Raw genomic sequence first — 8,256 nt, forward strand, 5'->3', positions numbered from 1 at the left:
ATATACATGTACACATGTGATTGTAGAAGCATGACTTTCTATTCTGAACTAAAACACACTGAGCAGAAGTTTGCCATCAGAAGAATACTGAGAAATGGTCCAAATGTCTCTAAGCACTATGGGACTTAACATCTGAGGTCAACAGTCCCCTAGAACCTAGATCGACTTAAGCCTAACTAACCTGAGGGCATCACACACACCCATGCCCGAGGCAGGATTCGAACCTGCGACAGTAGCAGCAGCGCGTTTCCGGAGTGAAGCGCCTAGAACCGCTCGGCCACAACGGCCGGCCAGAAGAATGTGCAACGGAGTTTGGTTTGCACCCATTCCGGGGTGTACCACTATTCCTAGAAGTGTGACGAAATTTACGATCTTGTGTTCCCTTGCGAGAATTACTATTTCGAAAACCTGTCTTAAAAGTTTCAGGTTCTATGTAGTAGACTGCCTACTGTGTTTTCCTGTTCAGTTCAAAGGTTTGAATAACTGGCAAGCACTCGTCCAACGTGGAGTTATTAAAATAGGCAGGATCAGTATACAGTCCTGCATCTGCAGCAAGATCGATAAGAATGTCATAGGCCACTCCGACAACAAAAGAAAGAGCGCAGTCCAAATTTTCACACTAGAAGGGACAGTCGCGAGAGAGATCTTGTAGTGTGGCAATCAATCCTTTAAATGACTGTAACTGTTTCTTGTATATGCGATAAAATTTACGGTGTGCTTTCGCAGCTAGAATTTTCCCCTGAAAATATTTAGGTAATCCTTAACGTTTGAGTTTCCTAACTCACACAGGTCCTTATCCAGAAATTGTTGCTGAGCGAGCCCAAAACATAAGTATTAGCCCTTGACAATAAAAAAGCACATTTAGTTACATCACATGAAGTTCCATGTGCTGTAAAGTGTTTCTCTTGTCTGTCTTTGTAGCTGATCCATTGTCTCTGTTCCGGGTCAAAAAAGATGGAATCCTGGTGGCAGTATGTGCCGCTGTTACCTATACTCCAACCGGTGTAACAACAGGTCCTGAACAGCACTTAACTTTTTCGTAGGAGCATTAACGGATGTCAAAAGGTTTAGTATATGTAATTTAGGATTAAAACGTTGCAGCATTCTGAACAAACTGCAAAGAGGTTAGTGTCCTCAGTCAACTTGATAACTAAATGACAACGCACGACCCAAGCTCCGACTATAAATATCCATTTCACTGAAACTGTTAACAAGAATGTGCAACAAATGTCCAGCAAGAAGCATAAACGCCTGAATTCGGGAAGAGAATGACCATTATGTCTACTATGACCAATCAATATCTGGAAATCAACAATGGAAGTCGGCAGAAACGTGCAGAGTACACTACAGCATATCCATGTCATTATGATCAACTTGTTGTCCACTTAATTATGACTGTGTCAATGGCTACTTTAAATGCCTCTGCATTTGCCAAATGCGTGGTTGTCTGTCAATGGTACTGTCTGGTAACTCACGACTGTTCTCTTGTTAAGAGCCACTATTGCTAGTGGTCACATATTATCAAATGTGTCATTTTTGTAACGGTCACACTATGATCGGTTATTGTTGGGCTCCAATAACTGCACCGACAACAAAGTTCTGTAACCATGACGCAAATGAAATTACCCTAGGAGCAAGAATTTATTGCAACTGACAATTACCTTAACATCCAACTCAGGTTACACGGTTAATCCGTACAGACTAAGAACTGAGTTTGAAACGTCCCCTTTGAAAAATTATACATGACTGTGCTTAAATTGACACACAATATTTTTTAGCGCAACGCAATCTGACTTTCAGAAATCCCTACAAAGGAATGGCCCAGACTAACATTTACCTGTACCTTTCACAAATCACTTACCTCACCAAAAATCTTCGTTACTCGAACTACTGCAATACAGCGAGCGCCACTACTGCCAGCTAAATAACAGATTCAAACTACTGAAGGCACTAACTACTGATAGGCATAGTTAGCAAATGAAAGATTTTAATAGAGAACAAACAATGTATTTACCTTAATAGTCATAATATATATAGCAGTTCATGACATCCAGTCTAACTAATTTCAAGTCTCTGCCATTTCTCTCCCCACATCCACCACTGCTGGCGGCTCACCTCCAACTGCGCAACGCTAAGCGCTGTTCACATCCAGCTGCCGCTGCCCAACACTACAATGGCAGACAACAATGCAAACTAGCTACAGACTGCACACAGCACAGCCAGTGATTTTCATACCGAGCGCTACGTAACGTTGCCGATAAGAAAACATAAACAGCCTACTTACAAGTTCAGTAGGAGATAGTCACTTCCAGTACTTAACACCAGACCAGACACTACGTCTGAGGCCAAGAGTTTGCGTTATGGTCTGGGGCTGTTCCAATTCTTGCGGAATGCTTGCTTTATGGCGAATTGCAATACATTGGTTGCTAACTCCAGACTAAGTCTGTCGAACGACTGCGTCGACGAAATCCGACTGTTGATTGAAGAGTGAAGTGCGAAGACTGCTCGCCGAAGTCCGCACGCCAAATGGTGTCTTGCTGACTGCGGGGTCGGTATGGGACGATATATCGAAGCTGTGCGATTGGCTGCTGCTCATGGAGATCGTGCGCTACTCGCCCGTTGTCTCTCAAAGCGAAATGTTGTCACTGTGGCGTCTGGCGGACACCCGTGGTGAGAGTATCAAAGTGTTCCGGCTGCTGTGAACGACCCCTGTTACCATCCACTTAAGATCACGTGGCTTCTGATCTCACCGTGAGGTATGCTCAGCTGAATGCTGCAGCGATGGAGCAAGGCGTTCCCGGCGGGAGTTGTAGCTTTGGACAAGACAATGACTCTTTTCCAGTCGCCCAAGGGCAACGAGACCATTTGCGATTCGTGCCAAGCATTTGCTTGAGTCCCTTGGTGTGGAGCGTGTGGCACCCCAACTCCAGGGTTTTACCCGTCTGCCATCCTGGTTGCTCCAGAGGCCCAGCGTCCTTTTAGACTTGTCAGAGTACCGGCGGAGCTGCACTCCTGCGTTTGTTTTTACCTCCTTATTTTATGATATTTTAAACCGGCATCCCGACCATCTACCAGTATTTACGGATGGCTCTAAACAGGGGGACTTTGTTGGTTGTGCTGTTGTTTTCCCTGATCAAGTCGTCAAGTTACGGCTTCCTGCAGCGTTTACCATCTTTGATGCCAAATGGTTTGCGATCTCGTGGGCATTGGAGCAGATGAGATGTGTTCCCAGTCATAAGTTTCTCATCTGTTCTGACTCCCTGAGTGCCCTTCAGACCATGCAACACTTGTACCCAGCGGATACGGTCGTCCAGAACATCCACGATGCCCTCCTCCACCTGCAACGGCAGGGGAAGGAGGTTTCTTTCTGCTGGGTGCCGCGGCACGTGGGTATTAGGGGAAACGAACTGGCGGATGTGGCTGCCAAAGATGCATGTTCCCTCCCTCACGTTGTTGAATGTGCCGTCCCCCTCCATGCTGTTACCTCCCTTTTGCGTTTTCGTGTTATGTGTCAATGGGAAGAGGAGTGGCTGGCAGTCGGTGAAAATAAGCTGCGTCTGGTCAAGGCCACCACGCGGCCATGGCGTACGTCCTACCAGTCATGCAGGCGGGATGAGGTTCTCCTCACTCGCCTCCGCATCGGGCACAGTCCCTTAACGCACGGTTTTTTACTCCGGCGGGAGGACCCCCCCCCCAATCTGCAGTGCTTGTGGCGTCCAGATTACGGTCCGCCACGTTTTACTTGACTGTCCTTTATTCTCTGACCAGAGGGCGGTGGTTTCCTTGCCACCGGATTTGCCCTCTATTTTGCAAGACGACGCAACGACTGTGGTTAAGGTCTTACGGTGTTGTGTCCTGTCCAATTTGTTACCTCGGATTTTAGGGAGAGGATTTTAATGTGCTGCTGGGTGACTGGCTCACCGAGGCTTTAGGTAAGAGGTCCGCCAGTCACGTTTACCTACTTGTTTCACTTCGATTTCTGTTCTCTTTTCCTTGTGTTTCCTTTCCTCTCTTAGTGCGTTTCTTCTCCTCTTGTTTTGCCTCTGTATGTGAGGATTTGGAACTGCGGCAGGTCTGTGTCTTTTAGCTGTTCTCCTTGTTCGGTGTCCGTCTTCGTCCCTTCACTGCATGTGTTCCTGTTTCTATGCGTTTGGGCGCTGATGACCACGCTGTTTAGCGCCCGAAAACCTCAAACCACACACACACACACACACACACACACACACAAGACAATGACACGTTCATCCATCGACTTATGTTCACGTGACATCTTCATCATGTGTCAACATCGTCAAATCGCTTTAGAAATTCCAGAAAGGCTGAAACACACTTATCTACCTACAGCTGCTATTTGCAAGATATTATACGAGGGTGAGTCAAATGAACACCGTAAATTTGTAATAACAAATCGAAATTTCCCGCTGTTATCCTGTAAGTTAGTAAGCGTGCTACAAACAGCGTGCAGAATGGACTGTAGGTGGTAGTATAGTGCAGATGCACACATACCACCGCAGTATCAGTGTAAAGATGGCCACCACTATTGCGACTTGCACCAGGGAAGAACAGCGTTCTGTTATTCGGTTTTTGCGTAGTGAACGTGTGAAACCTATTGATCCCTTAACAGACTGCCGAATTTCGTGTTTCGCGTCAACCGCGTCGGCCAGCAAGAACCATGGATTGCAGTGAGGATTGTTGTGGATGTTAACCATCATCATTGCGTGTGACGAAATACCTAAAATCAGCAACCAATAAGAGATATAATCGTAATGAGATGTGTAAGGCGAAGGTAGCAACTGCCTCAGAATTTGTGTGTTAGTAGGAAATATGTATCAGTTTGTACATCGCAACCTTTGTGGTCCTTAATAATAGACAAACTTTCAATCATTAGCTATTCCATCTCAGAACAGCCGAATTCGGTTGAAATACTCCCGAAACCACAGCATAAAAACCGATAGCCTTTCATCCATTAAGCACATGGTCATATATCATAATAATTAACTGTTTGGCGGCTTCGGTAAATTACCCAAAAGCCAATAAAGGAATTTAAACGGGGGTGTTTCAACTGCCAGGCAGAAGGTTCATCGAGCCAGTTTCATACTGCTTCTCTAACATTACACTCTCGAGTGGCGCGTGGGAAAAAGGAACACCTAAATCTTCCCGTTCGAGTTCTGATTTCTCTTATTTTATTATGATGATCATTTCTCCCTAGGTAGGTGGGTGTCAACAAAATATTTTCGCACTCGGAAGAGAAAGCTGGTGATTGAAATTTCGTAAATGTATCTCGCCGCAAAGAAAACCGTGAAACGTCCCCTTAGAACAATTTATACACGACTGTGCTTAACCTGACACACAATATTATTTGGCGCAACGCAATCTGACTTTCAAAAATCCCTACAAAAGAATGGGCCTGACTAACATTAAACTATACCTTTCGGAAATCACTTACCTCACAAAAATCTTCATTATTCGAACTACTGCAATACAGCGAGCGCCACTACTGCCAGCTTAATAAAAGATTCAAACTACGGAAGGCACTAACTACTGATAGGGATAGTTAGCAAATGAAAGATTTTAATGGAGAACAAACAATGTATTTACCTTAATAGTCATAATATATATATAGCAGTTCATGACAAATTACGAAACTCCGCCATCTCTCTCCCCATATCCACCACTGCTGGCGGCTCACCTCCAACTGCGCAACGCTACGCGCTGTTCACATCCAGCTGCCGCTGCCCAACACTACAATGGCAGACAACAATGCAAACTAGCCACAGACTGCACACAGTACAGCCAGTGATTTTCATACAGAGCGCTACGTAACGTTGCCAATAAGAAAACATAAACAGCCTACTTACATAAAGAAAACATAAACAGCCTACTTACAACCGCCTTTGTTTCAGTGACTCCCACCCCAACTCGCGTATCATATCAGTGACACTCTCACCCCTATTGCGCGATAACACGAAACGAGCTGCCCTTCTTTGCACTTTTTCGATGTCCTCCGTCAATCCTACCTGGTAAGGATCCTACACTGCGCAGCAATAGTCCAGAAGAGGAGGGACAAGTGTAATGTAGGCTGCCTCTTTAGTGGGTTTGTCGCATCTCCTAAGTGATCTGCCAACAAAGCGCAGTCCTTGATCCGCCTTCCCCACAATATTATCTATGTGGTCTTTCCAATTTAAGTTGCTCGTAATTGTAAGTCCGAGGTATTTAGTCGAATTGCCGGCCGCTGTGGTCGAGCGGTTCTGGGCGCTTCAGTCCGGAACCGCGCAGCTGCCTCGGGCATGGATGTGCGTGATGTCCTTAGGTTAGTTAGGTTTAATTAATTCTAAGTCTAGGGGACTGATGACCTCAGACGTTAAGTCCCATAGTGCTAAGAGCCATTTTTGAGCCATTTAGTCGAATTGACAGCCCTTATATTTGTGCGATTTATCGTATACCCAAAATTTATCGGATTTCTTTTAGTACCCATGTGGATGACCTCGAACTTTTCTTTGTTTAGTGCCAATTGCGACTTTTCGCATCATACAGAAATGCTCTCTAGATCGTTTTGTAATTGGAATTGATCGTTTGATGATTTTACTAGACGATAAATTACAGTTACATCTGCAAACAATCTGAGGGAGCTTCTCAGATGATCACGTAGATCGTTTATGTAAATCAGGAACAGCAGAGGGCCTATGACACTACCTTGCGGAACGCCAGATATCTCTTCTATTCTACCCGATGATTTACCGTCTATCACTACGAACTGTGACCTCTCTGAGAGGATATCACGAATGCAGTCACACAACTGAGACGATACTCCATATGCAGGCAATTCGATTAATGGTCGCTTATGAGGAACGGTATCAAAAGCCTTCTGGAAATCTAGGAATATGGAATCGATCTGAGATGTACAATAAACAGCTAGCTGTGTTGCACAAGAACGATTTTTGTGATTCCGTGTTGGTTATGTATCAATAAGTCATTTTCTTCAAGGTGATTCGTAATGTTCAAGTACAGTATATGCTCCAAAATCGTACTGCAAACTGAGGTCAGTGACATGAGTCTTTAATCCAATGGGTTACTCCTGTTTCCTTTCTTCAATACTGGTGTGACCTGTGCTACTTTCCAGTCTTTAGGATTTCCAGTCTTTAGGAACAGACCTTTCGTCAAATGAGCGGTTGTATATGATTGCTAAGAAATTCGCTATTGTGTCTGCATACTCTGAAAGGAATTTGACTGGTATACCACCTGGACCGGAAGACTTGCCTTTCTTAAGTAATCTGAATTGTTTCGCAGCACCTAAGATTTCTGCATTGATGTCACTCATGCTAACAGCTGTTCTGGTTTCGAATTCTGGAATATTTACTTCGACTTCTTTCTTGAAGGAATTACGGAAAACTGTATTTAGTAACTCCGCTTTATTGGCATCATCATCGGCAACATTTCCATCTCTACAATCAGTGACGGGATTGACTGTTTTTCGCCACGTGCTCAGTAGGCATTGATACGAAGCTCTTTTGAAGTGGCGTACCTCAAGATACTTGTAACATATAAACCAAGAGACATACTTGTACTTTCCGGGATGCAAAAATTACGCAACTTAATCTACATTAGATGTTAGCTCACAATGTGCCGAAGTCGCATAATGAGTTGGTAGGAAGAGTATCTGTTTTATGTTAACTAATATTCTAGATTCTGAACTCATTAACATTTGATGCGCTGAGAGTATTTTTCGGCATAAACGACGCCATCTTGTACAATTTTATTTATTTAACATGAATTCCAGCTTCACATAGATACGTTGACCTAGTAAGAGACACAGTATTAATTTGCAGAGAGGTTTAGTTTTTTTGCCCATGAGGGTTCGAACATGGGCCTCGGAGTCAATGTTTCTATCATCTTCCCAGGAGTGTGCAGTCCGATGGAGGTGGAAAGTTTCTTTTAGGAAGGATAGAAACTATTATTTAAATTGAAATAATACAAAAAGTAATTGTGAAATACGTAGAAGAAGAGTAACAGCGGTCCCAAAACAGACAGCTGATGGGTGTCTGCTGTAATACCCCTGGTTCTGTGTTCAGTAAATTTTCTAGGAGAAATGCAACTTACGACCGTGCTAGAAAATCATATTTGGTATTTTAATAATGACAGTTACTAAGTCCTTGCTGAAACTCGTAAAAGATAGTTACCATTTGTAAATAGGAAATTTCATATCGTTCCCAGACTCATTTCCAGCAGACGGGTGTACGTTAAATGCTTTTAGATTCA

Source organism: Schistocerca cancellata, chromosome 1 (assembly GCF_023864275.1).
Source record: "Schistocerca cancellata isolate TAMUIC-IGC-003103 chromosome 1, iqSchCanc2.1, whole genome shotgun sequence".
NCBI classification, from domain to species: domain Eukaryota; kingdom Metazoa; phylum Arthropoda; class Insecta; order Orthoptera; family Acrididae; genus Schistocerca; species Schistocerca cancellata.